The following is a 23,518-nucleotide window of genomic DNA, read 5'->3' on the forward strand; positions in this document are numbered from 1 at the left end:
CTTAATAGTTTAAGCACGCGTGGTACGACTATGCAGCTCTCGTTTAACAGACTGACTTTTTATATGAACGATATTGTCATATATTAAGCGTATGCAATGTTTGGAAGGGGTAATTTTTGTTTATTTTTTTTCTTTTTTACTTGCGATGAATTTCCATTGTGATTGATCTATAGGTTTATCACAGTATAACACAATAGGAAAAAATATCTATGGATATCACTATACGGGGATTATTCAGAGGGTATAGTGTATCCTTCTTAATTAAGAAAGAAATAATGGAAGGGGTAATTTTTTTTTTATTTGCGATAAATTTCCATTGTGATTGACCTGTAGGTTTATCACAGTATAACACAATAGGGAAAAATATCTATGGATATCTCTATATACGGGGAGGGTATAGTGTATCCTTTAAGAAAGAAAGAATGGACTTCTAATGTAATTTCATATTGAAAACAAACGATAAAGACTCTCTCTCTCTCTCTCTCTCTCGACGGGATTTCTTCAGAGGCTGCATTCAGTCCTCGAACGTTCATCAGTGCGGATAGTAAAGTAGAAAATTAAAGAAATGGAAAGTGAACGTTGTTTAGTGACAATAAATCTAGTAGAGGAGGAGGAGGATAAAAATCAAGCAGAATCGATGTCTGATTACATCAAAAGAATTAACGATTCTCATAATCGTTATTTTGAAGAATATGAAGCAATGCTTCATCATAATATGCACATGAACTGTAAGTACTTATTTTAATTTCTTTTAAAGAAAAAAAACCCTACCCATCCATACAGATTGTTTATTTCAATAAATAGAATCATAAAAGAATTTTACGACACATATATTTGAAAACTGTTAACAATCCCACTATTTGACCAATTTTTTTTTTTTTATTATTATTCAAAACGAAGAATTACGAAAAAAAAATTTTTTTCTTTTATTTTTTACCAGCCATTGCTTTAGAGGAGAGGGAGGAAGAAGAGGAGATGGTGGAAGAAGAGGAGATGGTGGAAGAAGAGGAAGAAGAAGAAGAAGAGTTTGTGATTTTTGTAAGTATATTTGCTTTGTTAAAATAGTTATTACAATATCAAAAAAAAAAAAAAAAATAACAAAATGTTTCTCAAATATGTCCCAGGTGAAAAATATGGCCACACAAACGGAGTCCATTGCTACAAGAACTGAGGCTACGCAAATGGAGCCTCAGATAGATCTCACACCACATTACTGGTGTACAAATTGTACAAAATATGGTCACCTACGCATCAATTGTTCACTACCAGAGTGGTGTAGCATTTGTCATAAATATATACATCATGCAATTGAATGTAAAAAAAATTTCTAAAAAAAAAAGCATTGTAAATAAAACCTTTTTAATACTTCAATAAATTATAATTAAAAAAAAAAAAAAAAAAAAGATTCCCTTTTTTCTAACTTACGAAAAAAAAAAAAATATGGGGGAGCGATCACTGGATCGCTCTCTACGAGTATTCTCTCTCTCTCTCTCTCTCTCTCTTAGACGTACACTGCTTAACGTAAGAGGGGGGAGGTCGCATCATCGCACTACTCTCTCTCTCTCTTGTATGGCTTAACGTAAGGGGGATGGGGGGCTCTCTCTCTTGTACGGATAAACGTAAGGGGGACCACGTGTGTACCCTACGAGTTTATTCTGCTGGAATCTCTCTCTCTCTCTCTCTCTCTCTCTCAGGCGTCCACTGCTTAACATTAGAGGGGGGGGAGGTCACGTGTGTACCCTACGAGTTTAACGTCGGGGGAGGACGATGCGCATGCGCACAACCGCGCACGAGGAGAGGGGGCAATTCCCCTACTTCCCTTGTCCCCGCGGGACCCCGACCCCCTCGCCACGCGGTCATAGAACCATCCTAGCCTATCTACTCCCACTAAACCATGGGGAACATAATTGCGACAAATATTAAGCGTTTTTCCTCCGTAACCATTCGGGCATTTTCTTCACGCTTAACTATTTAACAGTTTTTCTCTTCTCCGTGACCTTTCGGACCACCGTCTATATAAGTCCAACCATAGGAATAAGAAACATTAGGTTATAAGATATCCGGTTCCATGAGCAACGGGATATCGAATCACAAGTAGCCACGTGCATAATATTTTTAATATAAACTTGCCCTTGGAAGCGGTCAACCGTTTAACAATTTAATTGTTGTGGGATCTTTAACCCTAAAACGGTAATCGTTATCCTCTCAAAGTTTTCCTCCTTTTCCTTTCTTTTATTACTTTTCTCTCGCGCCTAGATTAGGACACATTTTGCTCATGTGACGGCTAATGCCGTATTAATCATTAAATTTTGTTAATATTTTTATTTTTTTATATAATTGCGTTTTAGTCATAAGTAAACGATTGTATGCAAAAAGGTGCAATCTCAGCACCCTTTGTTTCGTTCTCTAGCGTACCCAAGCTTAGGCAATACCGCCTTCTGATTGGCTGAAGGCGACGCGACGTCCCCCCCCCCTTCCCTCCCAAGCTAATTATTTAAGAGCGGAGCGGATGGACGCCGCACTCATTCTTTTTTTCAAGTTAGACTCACTTCCTCATTCGCTTTTTCAAAATTACTTTTACTCTTCTCGCACGTCTTGATTAAGTAAATTCCAATTCGTTAAATAAATTCTAGAAATTGTGTAAAGTTTGAACCTAGAAAGTGAGACAAAGTTCGCGTTCATAATATTGTCAAAAATTCGAGAATATTAGTTGTTTTTTTTATAAGCGATTAAAACATTTATTTAAATTAAAGTTCATTTCTCTCTATAATCAATTCAGTGCACATATTCTTTTCACCGTACACTCATAATCATCCCTGGTTCCCTACGGCGACGAAGACTGTAGTCCAAGCAGCGGTTAACAGGAGAGTCTCCCTTCTACCTTCTTCTTTCATTTTTTTTATTGTTGTTCATCACCAGGTAATATTTGGATTATATTTATTTCCAACCCTGAATTTCATCTTTTCTTCTCATTTTGTACGCCCAGAGTTTTATTTTCTTACTTACGACGCCTTATTTAAAAAAATTAATAACGCTATACCTAAGGTCTTAACGACAATATAAAATTGTAGTTGAGCATCGAGTTTAATCTATTAATCGTACAACTCTGGACGTTACAAAATTGGTGGCAGCGGTGGGATACTCTCACTTTCCTGTTCTTTATTAATCATACTAATTATTTTATATGTATATGTTAAATGTGTGCTCAATTATCGTTTTTCCATCATCTTCCCAATATCTTCCCTGAAAGAATTTTTAGCATATTCTTGCCTTCCTCATAGACTGATGACCTCCAGATTACATTTTTTATATAAATGTGAAATGGAAGTCAACCTTTAAGAAATCTGATTAACTACATTTGCTCTATTCCATCAGATTCACGCGGCATAGTCATACCGTGTGTTATCTGATTCCTACATTCATAATTCAATTAAGAATTAAATTCTGTGATATGAATTCCTTCCTTTCTTTTCCTCTTGCTTATTATTTTACCCAGTTTCAATTCATATTTAACTGATTCATTTAACTTTTTCCCAATTATATCATACTTTGATGGTAATTTGTAGTTAAATTGTTATAACTCGGACTTCATGTTGACCGACTAATTTGTTGCTCCTCATTTCCCTAAAAAATTTTTTTTTCTTCTCTTTTCCCTTTTTCATTTCTCCTCATTTCTCCAATATGAATAACGAATCCTCAGTCCCCTTGAACGATAGATTGAACGCACGTTTAAATATCCTCCAAGAAAGGCGTGAAGCCTTAGATATTGCTGACCGCCGAGTTCGCGATAATAATCAGTCCGACGGCACACCGCGATCATTTTCTCTCGAGCCGCGAGCACCTTCACCAGAGCGACCGGAACAATCGGAACCATTTCCTCCCCCCTTTTCAGCGGCACAAGAACAAGCGTTTACGTTAGATATTTTCTTCAGATTCCAAACCCTGATCGATAGTTTAATTGCGTCGCAAGAACAAATCCGACAAGACTTAGAAAATTCTCATGTATTAAACCGCCGAGCAATAAACGAAATGCGGCGATCCTTGCTTGCTGGTCCTACCCCGTCAAGAAATCCCCGGTTACCATCCTGCTCAAACCTTCCGACACCAGCGTCACGGGTAGCTCCTCGTAGCTCTCATCGATTAGAATTCCACGAACCAAATGAGCCCCAGGATTTTCGGTCAAGCATGAGAATTTCAGACGTTTTAAATCAAATTCCGTCTTACGATGGGACCAACCTCAGCGTTTTTGAATTTGGAAGGAAGTGTATGCGCGTCCGCGAAATGATCGCCCCGGAACTTGAATTTAATCTCACTATGGCAATCATAGGAAAATTGCAAGGTCTGGCAGCTAGAGCCGTTTAGGATAGAATAGTTAATAAAATTCCGAGTCTATTAGATTGGTTAAAATGCGCGTTCGCACCGAACAAAGAAGCGAACGAATACCGCGGTGAATTAGGCAATATCAAATGGCGTAAGTCTGAACACCTTATAGAATTCATTTCGCGAATCAGGGATATTTGCAATGGTATAGAAGACGCGGTAAAAACCGACGGCTTTCCTTGTATTGACCAAGACTTCAAAGACAGTCTAGACAGAGAAGCTGTTAAAGGTCTTCTAAACGGATTTCCAGAAGAATTCGTTACACGCATGAAAATTGAAGGTTTTCAAAAATTTGAAAAAGCTTGTCAATTGGCATTGCGTTTAGAAAAGGCCTATTCACGTAAAGATCCGGATTGGAGAAAATCTCCTGATCCGAAACCAACGTGTAATCTTTGCAAAAAGAAGGGCCATACTCCCAACGACTGTTGGAGTAAAAATCAACGCGTACAAAATAACGCGAACAATTTAAATCAACCTGAACGTAACATTTCGGCGAACTCCCCGCCGCTATTCACAAATCCAATCGACCGCCCTTCTAACGCGGCCCCTAATGGACGGTCACCTTCAGGGCAGCATTCAAGAAATGGAAACGAGAGAAACAATAACTCTCAACCACTAAATCCTAATACTCCGGTTTGTCGTTATTATAAGAACCCCGGTCATAATATTGAACAATGCTTCAAACTTAAAAATCGCCAAAGAACTTCGGGAAACGGAACTTCGGGCCAGCCGAATCAGGCCGCGAGCCGGTCCAATTTACCCAGTGGCCAATTGCATTCAACAATGGCTATAACCAGCCAAGCAGATCTGGCGGGTCCGTCAACGTCACAAGAAACGTGCGACAATTAAACCTGCCGTCTTTTGAGAAATCTCCTATGGTTCGGGTGAACGGAGTGTCACCAATCTCACCTCTGGAATTTCTAGTTGATACCGGGGCAGTTAACCCAATTTAATTAAAGAAAAATTCGTTGTCGATAAATCGGCAGTGGGTCTCAGTAACGTCATTCACCTTCGTGGTATCTGTTCCGACCTCGTGAGTACACTCGGTACAGTTTCTCTTCCTTTCCTGGGAAACCCCGTGGTTTTTTCCATATTATTTCAGACCTCACACTAATTGAACAGGATGGATTAATTGGTGCGGAGTTTTTCCGACAGTATCGTGCCAAAATAGATTTTGAATCGAACTGTCTTTTCTTCAATAACTTCTTTATTCCCTTCACTACAAGTGAAGTTATACGAGTGCCGCCGCGCACCATTCTGCCTTATTTAGGCTCCTATTTTAAATCCAAATATGGCGACGGGTTATATCTCGCGTCATCTCTGCGCCCCAGGCGTTTTCTATGGTGAAACCATCACCAAAAACATTCAAGGGTATGCCTGTTCGAGATCGGGAGGAGCAAAAATGCTGAGAAGTAGATTCCACATTTCTGCTATATCTCCCTTTCTCTCTTGCGCTGACAGTAGACGGCTAGACCGACAGCGTCTAGCCGCTCTATCTGTCTTTATCTCTCCGCGGCGCGCTTACGCGTTTTCTGGCCCTGGCGCGTCGCGGCCGCGACAGCAACACTACTTGCGCGCTTGGGCACTAGGTGGCCAGCGCCCGCAGCAGCTCTCTCGCTGGCAAGAATAGTGTCGCGCAATTACTTAGGTGGGTCCTTGATAAGGACCCATCGCACCCCAAACTTGCTCGACAGCCGCGTAGCAGCAGCAACCGCAGCAGTTTTTGTCGCCTTCTCGGATTCTTCTTTTTTGACGCCTCAACGGCAGCGCCTCCACTGGCCAGCAAACGAGCGCCTCCACTGGCTAACTCGACGGGTCGATCTTTGGTAAGTATCACCCAACCACCCACCGCCTTCCAAGAGGGGACTTCCCCTCTGCGTCACTCTCCTCCCTCCTAAGGGAGATATCTCCCGGGACTTCCTGGGAGAAATTCAATCCTCTCCTTCCCCTACCACACTGCCTCCGAGGACTCTTTCGGACCCAGTGTTCCCTACCCTTGAATCCAGGGCTCTCGCAAGAGTCGGGTAATGGGAAGGGGTAGATTCACCCTACGGTTTGGGGTGGCTCGGAGCCATTAGAGCTCGTTGAGAAGGAGGCTGCGGGGTAATGGGACTTCCCCTTCCCTAAACCACTTCTCCACCCTTGCTTCCTCCTGTAGCTGGGGATTTTTCTGGGGAATACCCCAGGGAAATTATTGAGTTCGGGAGTTTATTGCTCCGCGTTCCTTTCTGGGTAATTTTGGTTTCTAGGGTACTTGGGAATCTTCTTCCGCAGAAATTCCCTAGGACTTGACGGGAACAAATTCCCTAGGAAGTCGATAATTTAAGTACAGCGGTTACTTTGTATATATATTTTGTAAATTTTGTACAATCTTATTTATTGAATAAATCTTCCTTTTATCGTTAAACTGGGTCTTTGACAATTTTATTTTAAGAACAAAAAACCTTCCCCTCTGACCACAGGACTGGAAACTACTTGGGCACTGTTTCGCACAATGCCTATGTACCCCTTGTTAACTCCTCCGAGGAGGAGTACATTCACGGCTTCTCGCCATTATAGCTAGAACCTTTCGAAACCAAGGAAGAATACTTTGAAAAACTCACGACTTCGATTAAAAATTTAAATATTGACACAGATAAGGAAGAACCCTTAAAATCGCATTCCGATTCCATTTGGTCCTTATTGCCAACGGATCATATGGGTCCATTGGAGGAAGCCTCAGCTAAACGAATGGTAGAGTTGAATCAAGACCGCTTTATTACCGAAAACGATTTAATTCCGCCCACCCATATTATGCAAAATGACATTCGAACAAATAGTTAAGCTCCGACTCACGTCAAACAGTATCGTTATCCGCCTGTACATCGGAAAGAAATTAAACGTCAAGTAGACAAATTATTAAATAACAATATCATCCAACCCTCACTATCGCCTTTTAATTATCCGCTTTGGATAGTACCAAAGAAACCTGACGCTCAAGGAAATAAACGTTGGCGTTTAGTTATTGACTTCCGGAAACTTAATGAGCAGACTATCAGTGACTCCTATCCTTTACCTAATATTTCTGAAATTTTAGACCAATTAGGCAGAGCTAAATATATTTCAACTTTTGACTTGGCTTCTGGTTTCTACCAAATCCCTATGATTCCGGAAGACGCGCATTAAACGGCCTTCACGACTCCAAACGGTCATTACGAATTCACACGCATGCCTTTCGGACATAAAAACGCGCCCGCGACCTTCCAACGTTTAATGGATCATGCAGGCATACGTTACAAAGATATTTAAAGAATAGTAGGCTAATAAATATTACATTGAATGAAAATAACTTTCAAAACTTAGCCGTAGTTTTAGAAAATAAAACAGATTTAGATAATCTTACAGTTGAAATAATTAAAGAAAATGGAGAGGCAACCAGCTTTATATTTTATTGTAAAAATGTTTTGAATAATCTAAATGGCGTTAGACAAATGTTTGTTGATGGTACGTTTAAAAGCTGCCCTAATTTAAAGGAAAGAAATATGCAGCTGCTTTCAATTTTGATAAAAACTGATACTGAATCTAATAAAGTAACATATGTTAATTTTTATAAAATAATAAATAATTTGTGTACTAAGTTTTCCTTCATAAATTGCCCTTATATACAGGTGATTCCATGTGTATGGACTTTAATGAAGCGAAAGCAAACGACCGACTATCTAAAAATATTTTCATTTTTAAAAACAAAATTTATAAATTTTAGGCCTTTAATATTTATGGCAGATTATGAAAATGCATTATCCATGGCTGCTAAAATAGTTTTTCCCCAAATAAAAATTAATCATTGCTTTTTCCATTATTCACAAGTATGTTTAATAAATTAATATATTTTAGATTATATTTTAGTTTAAATGTCGTACCTAATTAAGTTAAATAAATTATTAATAATCTGATCTTTTATAGGCATTAATAAAAAAAGCAAGAAGTATGTCGCTCATTAATAGACTTATTAATAAAGAAAAATATCCAGAAAGATATAGAATATTAAAAAGATTAATACTTTTAGCACTTTTACCAGCACATTATATCAAACATATTTTTTATTTAATTAAGGAAGAAACGCAATATGAATTTCAAAATTTATTTGATCAATATTTTAAGTATTATGAATCATTTTGGTTAAACCAAATAATGCCAGAACACTTTAGTGTATATAAATTCAAGGATAGAACAAATAATTTTTGCCAGTCCTATCATAGGACGTTAAATAAAATTCTTGGAAAAAGACCTAAGATCAATTCTTTTTTAAGTAAGCAGCACCTAGTTTTTAATAACGATGAATTAGAATTTAATATAGTACAATTTTATATACATATTATTTATTTTCTTCTAATTACCAACTTCTTCTCAAGAAAGATTGAAAAATAACATTAATTTGTTCTAATTTAAATATGATAACTTCTGAAATAATTGCATTTAAATAAACTTCTATTTTTCGAATAATCATATCTTTCCCTAATATTTACTTTTAAATTTGTCTTCTACAGATTACATAAATAATTTATCATACAAGAGTGAATAACTTTTAAGCAATACGTGCACAAATTCAAGAGAAAAGAAAAAAACCACGTTAAATTTTAATAAAGAAGTTTTACAGTTATACACAGAATTAGATGCACTTGAAGGAAAAAAAATTGATACCCAACATAAAGAAATATTAAAACTAATTGATAATTTCAGTGACATACAAGCACTGAAAACCAATGAGAGAAATCTTATGATTAAATCAATTCGGAGCATGAAATGTTATAAAGGTTTAATTGATGAAAATGAGCAGTTTGTAGACTCTATTGTTATAGAAAATAATTTCTCAGATGATGTAATAAATAAGTTAATTATATTAAAAAACAAATACCTTAATAATAAGAGTCAAATCAAATTTGAAATGATAAATAAATCAGATGCATAAAACAAAAATATCGTATTTCTTTACATATCCTTTCTAATAGTACCATAATAAAGTTTAGATATAACCAGCACTGTTCCAAGGAATGCACTTGATGGAGCAAAGAATAAGTAGTTAGACGATAAAAAGTAGAATTATCATTTGGATAACTGCAATTGTATGATATCTTGAAAATTCAGATTGGTACGTAACTTCAAAAAACCTGTACCATATAATATATTTGTTAGTCATATTGCTTTACGCAGTGCAACAAAGCTAGATGGAAACCTTCATAAATGTGTGACGTTGTTAACACCAAAAGACCATGCATACTTAACATAAAGCTGGTATATAGAGCTGTTCAGTGAATTTTCAAAACTTTCCGAAGAAATTTGCCAGTGGAACTCATTGTTTACCTATCATAGAAATTGAAAGCATTTTTAGAATATTTAATGTATAAGTACTATTAGAAAAAAATGGAAATTGTAGTTACTTGCTTTAGAATATTGAGGTCCAGTGTATATTTTAATGTAGGCTGTGTAGAATTTATATTTCCTGACCATCATCCAACTTTTGCGTATAGCCCTTGAATCCAAAAATTAAATTAGAATGTTTAAGATAAACTTATTAACATAATCTGACAGTTTGTTCATTATTGATAATGAACATCATTATCTAATTATAGTGAATATTTTAAGCTAATTGAAATATTTCAAACTCAAGACTGCCTCGTTTAGTGGTGGACAAAGATATTTTGCATAATGTACAATATTTTAAATGTATCCTTTGTGAAAAAGACAGCTATTGCAGATCTTAAATAGTTAAACAATTTCAAATTTCTTTTACCAACAATACATTTGAACACCATCTACCGTAAAGCCAAATCTGTACCTCTTTCTAAAAGTGATAAAATTATTCTTGATACGCTAGCATTTTAAAATCCTTTAGTGTAGCTTGTGCTAGCCTAATTAAGATGAAAGACAGGAATAATCGATAGCATCATATCAAGTTCTGGTAGTTCTTAAAATGTCTTGTTCCATTAAACCTGCAACAATCAACATAAAACAGATCACAAAGCTATTTGTTCAAAAATTTAATATTATTTACTAAATCAATTTACTTATCTGACATTTAAGTTTCTCTGTATTTCATTATTTTGCAACGATTAGATTTTATCTAAATGAGAATACATAATAATAATTAATGAATCTATTTATATATTAATTATTATCGTTCGAAAATATTTTCCTACTACATTTCAACACTCTGTTATATTATAAATTATACAATTAACCTTAATAGTTTACGGCTGACATATGTACACGCAGTATATAAACACTATTCAAATTATCTTATCCTGTCATTGGGTGCATTCAGCCCAGACAACTGTTGCGTGAGCACCCAGATAGCCTTATCCGATTGTGCAAAAGTAAACGAAATTCTGCTACAAAATCCAGTCAACAAAATGACACCATATTGGAAACAGAACCTGACTTGTCAGTTTCTGCTAACAGATTAACAACAATATGATATCGCTTTATGCGACAGAACCTATAGTACATTTGTAGCAGAAACGCAAGTGAACCTGCAGCAGATTTGCAGCAGAAACACAGCAGACTCTGCGTACTTGATTTAAATGTCTTACGCCGTATGACGCATGCGCAGAACGATAAACATGACGCCGTCTTTTAGAACAACGTTAAAGCCACTAGGTGGTACATCGTTTAAAATTGTATTAATTATAATATCTGAAAATTTTTAAACAAATAATGATAAATATCCAGAAGAAATAACGTTTAATTGACGTTGAGGGAACAACGTATTTACCCATAACCAATTCGAAACGGTTGAATACAAGGCATCTTTCTAACATTTTATAAACGTACGTTGTATTCTCCAAGAGAAATAACGTTTAACTTCCGTTGATGAAGCAACGTTTTTCTCCACAACTAATATGAAACGGTAGAATTGATGGAATCTTTCTAATGTATTTTAAATATTGATTTTTTCTATAGATGCAACGATTAAATGATGTTAGCACAACGTTTTCTTCGTGAACTGAAATTATGTCAAGGAAACAGTTCAAATATTGTTTTTAGTAATATTTATTCAAATGATTAAAAAATTGTAATTTATAAAAATATTTAACAACAAAGATTTTTAGGATTTAATTCGAAATAAAAAATAATGTAAGGTGATTTTCAATAACAGTTGCATATTCATCAAAATTGTAACGATCTATCATATGCTAACGTAGCTTAGTGGTTAAGGTGCGCGCCATGTTAGAAATTCTTTCAGCTATTTTACGATTTGTAGCCAATTCCAGGAGAAAGGAGACTCGAAGGATCGTCCGCGGTGCTTCTAGGATGCAAATTATTATAGTGTGTAAGATTCGATGATTGATAGAAATCAATATAAAGACAATTAATTCATATAGATTACGTGTAAGAGGAAAAACCTGCTGCACGCAGGTTCGCGTCCAGCCATCTCCTAATATTTTTTCTTTTTTTTTTTTAGTAAAAATTGATTGTATAATGGTAACTTATAATATTTTGTGATTTTAATGCAAATTGAAGTGTTAAATTATTCACGCGATTCAATTTATTCATCCTAAAATTTTTTCAAGCGGACAGAAACGTTAAATTAACCGTTGTGTAAACGTTAAATCAACCGTTGATAGAAACGTGGATTTTGGCGACATAGGGCACGTTGTTTCAACTATAGATAACGCGTTAAGAAATTACGTTGATTCAACATTTTTGGTTTTATTGGGTAACATTTTAAAGAGCGTACATAGAGTAACAAATCCTGCTTTGTTTTTGTTTTTAATCTGCCTTCAGAGACTGTACTGCAGACTGTGTCGCAAATCTGCTATAAATCTGCGCTCAGGTTATGTGTACAGATTCCGTTTTGTTTTTGTCGTCATTCTGCTAGAAGGCTAGTATGTGCCGGTTCTGACGGCAAATACCAAGTCAAATGTTTCTATAGTTGATAGCAATCTGACAACAAAATTTGAGCATTTCTGTTAGCAATCTGCTGCCAATCTGCACACAAAATGTTATCTGGGCAGCTACTGATCGACTGTAGCAAGTTTCTGATACTTTCCTGAACGCTACGTTGAGTTAGATCGACGAAAACAAAAATGGCGGCGTTCTGTAAACAAATTTTTTGAAAACGTCAGTGTTATTTTGAAGTGTCAGTGAGGTTAACTAAATATGGATCTCCTATTATTATTATTAGATGAAAGTGATTTGGTTAACAAAATGTTAACAAATATTCCTGAAATTACTGAACCTACCCCAGGACTGAATTTAATAATTAATGATGAAGTTCAAAACAAGAAACATCGAAATGAGGAGTATTATGAAAAAATTATTCCGCTGTACAACAACATGCAATTCAAAGAGCATTTTCGGATGAATTTATGTAGTTTTGAAGTAAGTTGAGCCAAATTTATTAAATATATTATTGTAATTGTGATCTAGACATTGTGACACATGTGTGTATAATGATCCTAATTATTAACCTGGTGTGTGCTATTAATTGATAATTAATTCATTTTTTTACAGATTCTAATAAATATTGTAGGAAATACAATTAATGGTAATCCAGACACATATGCACCATTAAAAAAAAAATTATTGTTTACGATATGGCTTATCAGTAAGCAGGAAAGCTTTTTAGCAGTGGGTGACCGATTTAATATTGCTCCTAGTTCTGGTCATAATATTTTTAAGGAAATTGTAGCAGTTCTGGTAGATTTAATGCCTCAATTTATTAAATATATTATTGTAATTGTGATCTAGACATTGTGACGCATGTGTGTTTAATGATCCTAATTATTAACCTGGTGTGTGCTATTAATTGATAATTAATTCATTTTTTTACAGATTCTAATAAATATTGTAGGAAATACAATTAATGGTAATCCAGACACATATGCACCATTAAAAAAAAAATTATTGTTTACGATATGGCTTATCAGTAAGCAGGAAAGCTTTTTAGCAGTGGGTGACCGATTTAATATTGCTCCTACTTCTGGTCATAATATTTTTAAGGAAATTATAGCAGTTCTGGTAGATTTAATGCCTCAATTTATTAAATGGCCAGATAGTAATCGAAGGAAAATATTGTCAAATGTGTGTGTGTGTGTGTGTGTGTGTGTGTGTATAAGTAATATTGATAACTTAAAAAGAATATAGAGTATTTAGTGCTGCTTCTTCTTTAACTTCTCTTTTTCTTGTAGGTTTTTAAAAACAGAATCAATGGCTTCCCTAATGTTATTGGTGCTATTGATTGCTGCCACATAGCATGTAAGCAGCCTATTAAAAATGCTGTTGATTTTTATAATAGGAAGGGATTCCATTCCATAATTTTGCAAGGTAATAAATTCGATAATCATGGCTAATATTATAATAAGTAATTCATGACATTTAAGATTATTATAGTTTCAATTATATATAACAAATATTACAGGAATATGCGATCCATATTGTAAATTTATCGATTGCTTCATTGGATTACCTGGAAGAATGCATGATGCCACTGTATTCCGAATCAGTCCTATAGCAAAACATTTAGAGAATCCAACATCACTCTCTACTGATGAACATTTGTTCGGTGACTCAGCGTACCCGTTACAACCGTTTTTATTAACACCTTTTAAAGATACCGGCCACTTGTCTCAAAACCAAGAAAAATACAACAGATCTTTATGCTCAACGCGAGTAGTAATTGAGCGAGCGTTTGGGTTGCTAAAATGTAAATTTAGACGCCTTAAATATTTTGATATTTCTGATTTTCAATTAGGCAACAAAATTATAGCTGCAGCTTGTGTTTTACACAATTTTATTATTTAACATGAGGGTATTGATTTAGAGGAAGATTTAGAAATAGATGACGATGATAATGACGTTTATTCTAATGAGATTCATGATGAAAATATGCAACTACGAGGAATAGCTGAGGCAAAACGAAGATCAATTATGTATTCATTGTCATAATAATTTATTTCAAAGCTGTTATAAAAATGTATTTATTTTAACTAAAAGATAAACATTTTTCATTGTAAAATATATTGTATTTAATATAATAAAAAGTATTTTAATTATTTCTATCCGGTAGCGTTTTCAAATAATTTCCTATTAGAACATTTCGTTCCCTCTGAATTGTATTATTTTCTACAATTGCCTCTGTTAATTTATTTATTGCCTTAACTCTCTCTTCTTCTGTAGCAACAAGTTTTTTTCTTAGATCGTATAAAGCTTTATTTTTTTTTGGTGGTGGATTATCTCCACTGCTTCTTAGGGTATTATCACTAGAGACACTTGATTCTCTTGATCTTGATGACATTTGTGGTGGTATGGAGGGTTCGGCTGAAGGTGCTCTAAACGATCCTGAATTTGATACATTAGAGGTAATGGAAAGTTTTGGTGACTGACCAATGGCGTCAACAGGTTCTGGATCGTCTGGGTCAAGGAACTCATTTTCCGTACAAATGGATATGGGCATATTTATTGGCGTACTTGTTTCAAATGTCGATAATGAAGAGATTGTAGGTCCATAATTAATTGTTTTATCGTTAGAAAAAATATTTTCAAACTCTTCGAAGTACTCCCAGTGAATTCTGCCACGACCTGTCGCATTTTTATTTTCTTTAATAGTTCGATAGGTTTTTTTCATATTACGCAGTTTTCTGTCCAGAAAGTCTTCGGTCAAAGTTTCATAGCCATGTTTTTTGAATTCATTATTTATTTCTGCCCAAAGTACCTTCTTCTTTATCTTAGGGTCCCTAAACCTATTTTTTCTTTCTTCATATAATGACAGAAACAATTTTGTGGTCTTATGATTCCACACAAACTTATCTGTATTTCAAAAATTTGTTTGTATTTTAAATTGCATATGTATAAATTTATAAATGATTGTATTTATTGATGTTTTTACTACCCGATTTATTATTTTGAGGATAAATATTTTCACGGTTTTCCACCCTATAGTCGTCCAGTCTTGGCGATTCCATACATCTGGATGTTTCAGCATTCTCCTGCACACTTTCTGTACTACCTTCTGGTGTATTAGAATTTTGTAGCAATAAATTATTTAGTATATATTGCTTGAAAAAAGTTGGATCTAATAAATGCAATTGTATTAATTAGTAATAAAACTTGACAGTTATAAGTGTATGTATATATATTTATATAGGTATGTCAAACGCATAGTTTGGGCCACCCTGTTTTTTTTGGTCTAAAATACGTAAAATTATACCAGAATACTGATTCCAATGTTAATTCTCGTGTCTAAGCGTTAAATTAAGTGAATATGTACATTTCATCAATAAAACGCATGCTCTGAGGACAATCCAAGTGAATGCATAGTTTGAAGACATGACCTCATACTATACACTATGTCAAATATGGCATGTCTTCAAACTATGCGTTTAACATAAACGGTTTCATATATCGGATGCATACTTTAAGACCAAAAATCTATCTAACGCATATTTTGAAACCATAAAATTTATATAAGAAGTATAGTTTGAGGACATACAATTTGTTAAATATTAAATCGGATTCAGATATACATCGTATATTTTAAGACCAGCTTAACCAAAGCGATAGTTTGGGGACATGAGCTCATACTATACACTATATAAAGTATGATATGTCCTTAAACTATACGTTCAATAAAGTACTTATGTACATGTAGCGCATATTTTGAGACCGAAAGTCTATCGAATGCATACTTTGAAACCAAAAAATTGTTTAGAAGAAGAATAGTTTGGGGACATTATTATTTTCTAAATTTTAATCCTGCATGAAATATAAAACATATAATATAAGATTAATTCAATTAATCCGAAAGTTTGGGAACATGAATACATACTTGCTCAGCTCTGTACGATGCTCCGTTCGCGAAATATAACATTTTCAAGTATTTTTTAGTTAAACAATTTGTAACTTAACTAATGGATTTCTCGGCTTCCATACATCCGATTTTGACGAGACCGGTTTCGATAGATTGGTCGTGGCACATATTTTCATCGTTAACCAAAAAATATGACCCACTAATTTTATCGCCTAATCGGTTAGAATACATCGAGACAAGAAAAATGAGACCTCGCTCAGCTCTGTACGATGCTTCGTTCGCGAAATATAAAATTTTCAAGTATTTTTCAGTTAAACAATTTGTAACTTAACTAATGGATTTCTCGGCTTCCATACATCCGATTTTGACGAGATTGGTTTCGATAGATTTGTCGTGGCACATATTTTCATCGTCAACCAAAAAATATGACCCACTAATTTTATCGCCTAATCGGTTAGAATACATCGAGATAAGAAAAATGAGACCTCGCTCAGCTCTGCACGATGCTCCGTTCGCGAAATATAACATTTTCAAGTATTTTTCAGTTAAACAATTTGTAACTTAACTAATGGATTTCTCGGCTTCCATACATCCGATTTTGACGAGACCGGTTTCGATAGATTTGCCGTGGCACATATTTTCATCGTTAACCAAAAAATATGACCCACTAATTTTATCGCCTAATCGGTTAGAATACATCGAGACAAGAAAAATGAGACCTCGCTCAGCTCTGTACGATGCTTCGTTCGCGAAATATAAAATTTTCAAGTATTTTTCAGTTAAACAATTTGTAACTTAACTAATGGATTTCTCGGCTTCCATACATCCGATTTTGACGAGATTGGTTTCGATAGATTTGTCGTGGCACATATTTTCATCGTCAACCAAAAAATATGACCCACTAATTTTATCGCCTAATCGGTTAGAATACATCGAGATAAGAAAAATGAGACCTCGCTCAGCTCTGCACGATGCTCCGTTCGCGAAATATAACATTTTCAAGTATTTTTCAGTTAAACAATTTGTAACTTAACTAATGGATTTCTCGGCTTCCATACATCCGATTTTGACGAGACCGGTTTCGATAGATTTGCCGTGGCACATATTTTCATCGTTAACCAAAAAATATGACCCACTAATTTTATCGCCTAATCGGTTAGAATACATCGAGACAAGAAAAATGAGACCTCGCTCAGCTCTGTACGATGCTTCGTTCGCGAAATATAAAATTTTCAAGTATTTTTCAGTTAAACAATTTGTAACTTAACTAATGGATTTCTCGGCTTCCATACATCCGATTTTGACGAGATTGGTTTCGATAGATTTGTCGTGGCACATATTTTCATCGTCAACCAAAAAATATGACCCACTAATTTTATCGCCTAATCGGTTAGAATACATCGAGATAAGAAAAATGAGACCTCGCTCAGCTCTGCACGATGCTCCGTTCGCGAAATATAACATTTTCAAGTATTTTTCAGTTAAACAATTTGTAACTTAACTAATGGATTTCTCGGCTTCCATACATCCGATTTTGACGAGACCGGTTTCGATAGATTTGCCGTGGCACATATTTTCATCGTTAACCAAAAAATATGACCCACTAATTTTATCGCCTAATCGGTTAGAATACATCGAGACAAGAAAAATGAGACCCCGCTCAGCTCTGTACGATGCTTCGTTCGCGAAATATAAAATTTTCAAGTATTTTTCAGTTAAACAATTTGTAACTTAACTAATGGATTTCTCGGCTTCCATACATCCGATTTTGACGAGATTGGTTTCGATAGATTTGTCGTGGCACATATTTTCATCGTCAACCAAAAAATATGACCCACTAATTTTATCGCCTAATCGGTTAGAATACATCGAGATAAGAAAAATGAGACCTCGCTCAGCTCTGCACGATGCTCCGTTCGCGAAATATAACATTTTCAAGTATTTTTCAGTTAAACAATTTGTAACTTAACTAATGGATTTCTCGGCTTCCATACATCCGATTTTGACGAGACCGGTTTCGATAGATTTGCCGTGGCACATATTTTCATCGTTAACCAAAAAATATGACCCACTAATTTTATCGCCTAATCGGTTAGAATACATCGAGACAAGAAAAATGAGACCTCGCTCAGCTCTGTACGATGCTTCGTTCGCGAAATATAAAATTTTCAAGTATTTTTCAGTTAAACAATTTGTAACTTAACTAATGGATTTCTCGGCTTCCATACATCCGATTTTGACGAGATTGGTTTCGATAGATTTGTCGTGGCACATATTTTCATCGTCAACCAAAAAATATGACCCACTAATTTTATCGCCTAATCGGTTAGAATACATCGAGATAAGAAAAATGAGACCTCGCTTAGCTCTGTACGATGCTCCGTTCGCGAAATATAACATTTTCAAGTATTTTTCAGTTAAACAATTTGTAACTTAACTAATGGATTTCTCGGCTTCCATACATCCGATTTTGACGAGACCGGTTTCGATAGATTGGTCGTGGCACATATTTTCATCGTTAACCAAAAAATATGACCCACTAATTTTATCGCCTAATCGGTTAGAATACATCGAGACAAGAAAAATGAGACCTCGCTCAGCTCTGTACGATGCTTCGTTCGCGAAATATAAAATTTTCAAGTATTTTTCAGTTAAACAATTTGTAACTTAACTAATGGATTTCTCGGCTTCCATACATCCGATTTTGACGAGATTGGTTTCGATAGATTTGTCGTGGCACATATTTTCATCGTCAACCAAAAAATATGACCCACTAATTTTATCGCCTAATCGGTTAGAATACATCGAGATAAGAAAAATGAGACCTCGCTTAGCTCTGTACGATGCTCCGTTCGCGAAATATAACATTTTCAAGTATTTTTCAGTTAAACAATTTGTAACTTAACTAATGGATTTCTCGGCTTCCATACATCCGATTTTGACGAGACCGGTTTCGATAGATTGGTCGTGGCACATATTTTCATCGTTAACCAAAAAATATGACCCACTAATTTTATCGCCTAATCGGTTAGAATACATCGAGACAAGAAAAATGAGACCTCGCTCAGCTCTGTACGATGCTGCGTTCGCGAAATATAAAATTTTCAAGTATTTTTCAGTTAAACAATTTGTAACTTAACTAATGGATTTCTCGGCTTCCATATGCCCGATTTTGGTAAGACTGGTTTCTATAGACTCGTCTTGGCACATATTTTCATCGTCAGCCAAAAAATATGATCCCCTAATTTTATCGCCTAATCGGTTAGAATACATCGAGATAAGAAAAATGAGACCTCGCTCAGCTCTGTACGATGCTTCGTTCGCGAAATGTACAATTTTTAAGTATTTTTCAGTTAAACAATTTGTAACTTAACTAATGGATTTCTCGGCTTCCATACATCCGATTTTGACGAGACCGGTTTCGATAGATTTGTCGTGGCACATATTTTCATCGTCAACCAAAAAATATGACCCACTAATTTTATCGCCTAATCGGTTAGAATACATCGAGATAAGAAAAATGAGATCTCGCTCAGCTCTGTACGATGCTCCGTTCGCGAAATATAACCTTTTCAAGTATTTTTCAGTTAAACAATTTGTAACTTAACTAATGGATTTCTCGGCTTCCATACATCCGATTTTGACGAGATTGGTTTCGATAGATTTGTCGTGGCACATATTTTCATCGTCAACCTAAAAATATGATCCCCTAATTTTATCGCCTAATCGGTTAGAATACATCGAGATAAGAAAAATGAGACCTCGCTCAGCTCTGTACGATGCTTCGTTCGCGAAATGTACAATTTTTAAGTATTTTTCAGTTAAACAATTTGTAACTTAACTAATGGATTTCTCGGCTTCCATACATCCGATTTTGACGAGACCGGTTTCGATAGATTTGTCGTGGCACATATTTTCATCGTCAACCAAAAAATATGACCCACTAATTTTATCGCCTAATCGGTTAGAATACATCGAGATAAGAAAAATGAGATCTCGCTCAGCTCTGTACGATGCTCCGTTCGCGAAATATAACATTTTCAAGTATTTTTCAGTTAAACAATTTGTAACTTAACTAATGGATTTCTCGGCTTCCATACATCCGATTTTGACGAGATTGGTTTCGATAGATTTGTCGTGGCACATATTTTCATCGTCAACCAAAAAATATGACCCACTAATTTTATCGCCTAATCGGTTAGAATACATCGAGATAAGAAAAATGAGACCTCGCTTAGCTCTGTACGATGCTCCGTTCGCGAAATATAACATTTTCAAGTATTTTTCAGTTAAACAATTTGTAACTTAACTAATGGATTTCTCGGCTTCCATACATCCGATTTTGACGAGACCGGTTTCGATAGATTTGCCGTGGCACATATTTTCATCGTTAACCAAAAAATATGACCCACTAATTTCATCGCATAATCGGTTAGAATGCTTCGAGACAAGAAAATTGAGACCTCGCTCAGCTCTGTACGATGCTTCGTTCGCGAAATATAAAATTTTCAAGTATTTTTCAGTTAAACAATATTTAACTTAACTAATGGATTTCTCAGCTTCTATACGGCCGATTTTGACGAGACTGGTTTCGATAGACTCGTCTTGGCATATATTTTCATCGTCAACCAAAAAATATGACCCACTAATTTCATCGCATAATCGGTTAGAATGCTTTGAGACAAGAAAAATGAGACCTCGCTCAGCTCTGTACGATACTCCGTTCCCGAAATATACAATTTTCAAATATTTTTCAGTTAAACAATATATAACTTAACTAATGTATTTCTTGGCTTCTATACGTCAGATTAAAGTTAGACTAGTCTTGCTGGACTCGTCTTAGCCTATAGTTTCATATTTCGCTAAAAAATATGGTTAAAAAGACTTTATTGCAAAAACGGTTAGAAAATGCCATAACAAGAATTGTGATTCAAAAATGACTTCAAATACTGCAATCTGATACTGACAGTATCCAACAGTATTTCGCGGAAACAGTTCGAAACATGAATTAAACGTAAGAATTTCCTTAACCCCAAAAAATGCTTTACGTATATTTTATGGTAGTGGACTCCAAAGAATACGGTTCTTATACATTCGTTTGTATCTTTCGAAATTTTCGGCGTACATGAAACTAAATAGAAATACAACAAAGAGCTTTTTAAAATGCATTAATATATAGTATTTTTAAACTTGGACCTCAAAACATGCTTTTTTAACGGTAGATTCAACAACACAATTACAAACTAAAGCTGTTTCTCAATCAGTTAATTATACAATTGTAAAAGTTTTTAAAATATTTTCAGTATATCTATTTCATATTCATAATATTTTCTTCTGCCATAATTCAATAAAACATGTAAATATAAACTAGTATATAATTTGTATATTCAATGTCATGTAGAAATGCCTTATTTCTTATTATTTTGTAAATAAATGACGACTGCTTATAAAGCAGAATAATAATATATATATTATTAATTTATAATAGTTCTAAAATCATAAACATACAATGAAAACATGTTATTAACTTGCATTATTCGTAGATTGATGGAATTCGATGTGTAGAGGCTAACCACGTTCATTTACCCATGCGCCTCACCGGTTTTCGCCGCTCGAACGACGTTTCTGGCCGTGCGCGTCGTGATAAAATATTTTTTTTCACTATGAACACCAAGAGAGAATACGCGTTTTATATTTTTTCCTAATAGAGGACATTCCAGGGAACATTTCTTATAATTTTTTATAATTGTCAGAGCATGACAACATATTTGTTAATTCAAACGTTTATTTTAATTATTAATAGTTTTAACCATTTATAATAAATTATTTTTTTTATATTTATCTAATAAAATATAATTCTTCCTGAGTATACTTGATTTAGCTAGAGTCTTCTATCTTTATTCGTTTAGAAGATATGAATTTTCAAAGATTACGTGTTTTTGCCAAAATCAGCAAAAGTGCAAACTTTGATAAGTCGTATCTCCGGAACGAAAAAAGATTTTCGACTCTAACTAGTGCCAAAAGTCTTTTATTTTCTTATAAATTAACATATATTAAAAAAAATATCGGTTTTGTACTCTGAAATCTGTCTGTTATGACGTGGAATGTCCCAACTAGACTATTACTTTCAATCGGATACCCTGAATAACGGCTTCTAAAGATGCTGGAAAAATGTACAACATGTGTTTTTACTATTTTTGACCAATTAAAAGCAAGTAAATTGTTTCTTCTTAAAGCTCTCTGATATAAATAAAATTGAGTTCTCAAACTAAACGATCACTCAATTTGAAAAATGTCCTGAAAATATGCGTTAGGTTCATTAATTAATGTAATTTTTTAATTAAATGCATATAAATAAAATTTCTTCCATATATAGCTTATTAAGGGTCTGTTTAATAAAATTACCGATGAAAATGCTAGTGTCCCAAAGAATACATTCCCTATATATTTTATATACATGTATATAAAATTGAGGCTTCAAACTAAACGATCACTCAATTTGAAAAATGTCCTGAAAGTATGCATTAGGTACATTAATTAATATAATTTTGTAATTAAATGCATATAAATAAAATTTCTTCCATATATAGCTTATTGAGGGTCTGTTTAATAGAATTATTGATGAAAATGCTAGTGTCCCAAAGAATACATTCCGTATACGTTTTTATATATGTATATAAAATTGAGTCCTCAAACCATGCGTACGATAGATTATCCTAATGACCTCAAATAATGCGTTCAGTATATAGATACTTTGAGACCAGGTCTCAAACTATACAAATGTCCCTAAAATATGCGTTCAGTTAAAAAAGTGTCCCCAAAATATGCGTTTGACATACCTATATTAATTTATCATAAAATGGAAACTAATAATTTACCTTTTCGTAAATTAAAATGTATTTCTATTGAATCTACAATATTATAAAGTTGACCTTCGTAAGAATATTGTAATTCAATAGTTTCAACATTTTCAGTATGAACAGTATTTATAGTGTCCATATTTGTTGTATTTACGAAATTTAAATCGACCTTATATTTACGATATCTACTGATCACTGATTTGATCACTTCCAACTGCAATCTAGATTGATGGATAAAATGGCGACCGCTCTCTCAACATGTTAGGAAGTATCAGTCAGTAAATGCGCATTCAGTCCAAAATCACTAAACAGTTGCGCAACTGTTGTCTGGGCTGAATGCACCCATTATAAAGTTATCTACGTATCTATTTAGCTGCTATACATACTATACATTAATTCAGTGTAGCCAACCTCGTCCCGTTAAATGCCCAAATAACGTAGGTAAAGTGTCGCCGACCCACCTTACCATCTGCGCTACAGCGCTCACTTG

General features: G+C 34.6%; 1 protein-coding gene and 1 pseudogene across 2 annotated transcripts in view; one reads left to right on the forward strand and one right to left on the reverse strand.

Annotated features, from left to right (window-relative positions):
- LOC136779621 (leucine-rich repeat-containing protein let-4) overlaps positions 1 to 23,518 on the reverse strand; it is a 1,178,420-nt gene that overhangs the window by 476,305 nt on the left and 678,597 nt on the right. The gene's annotated exons all lie outside the window — the stretch shown is intronic.
- On the forward strand, positions 12,520 to 14,307 carry LOC136774484 (putative nuclease HARBI1; annotated as a pseudogene).

Source organism: Prorops nasuta, unplaced genomic scaffold (assembly GCF_024137725.1).
Source record: "Prorops nasuta isolate Cenicafe-Biocafe unplaced genomic scaffold, Cenicafe_Pnas_1.2 PNAS00001, whole genome shotgun sequence".
Taxonomy (NCBI): domain Eukaryota; kingdom Metazoa; phylum Arthropoda; class Insecta; order Hymenoptera; family Bethylidae; genus Prorops; species Prorops nasuta.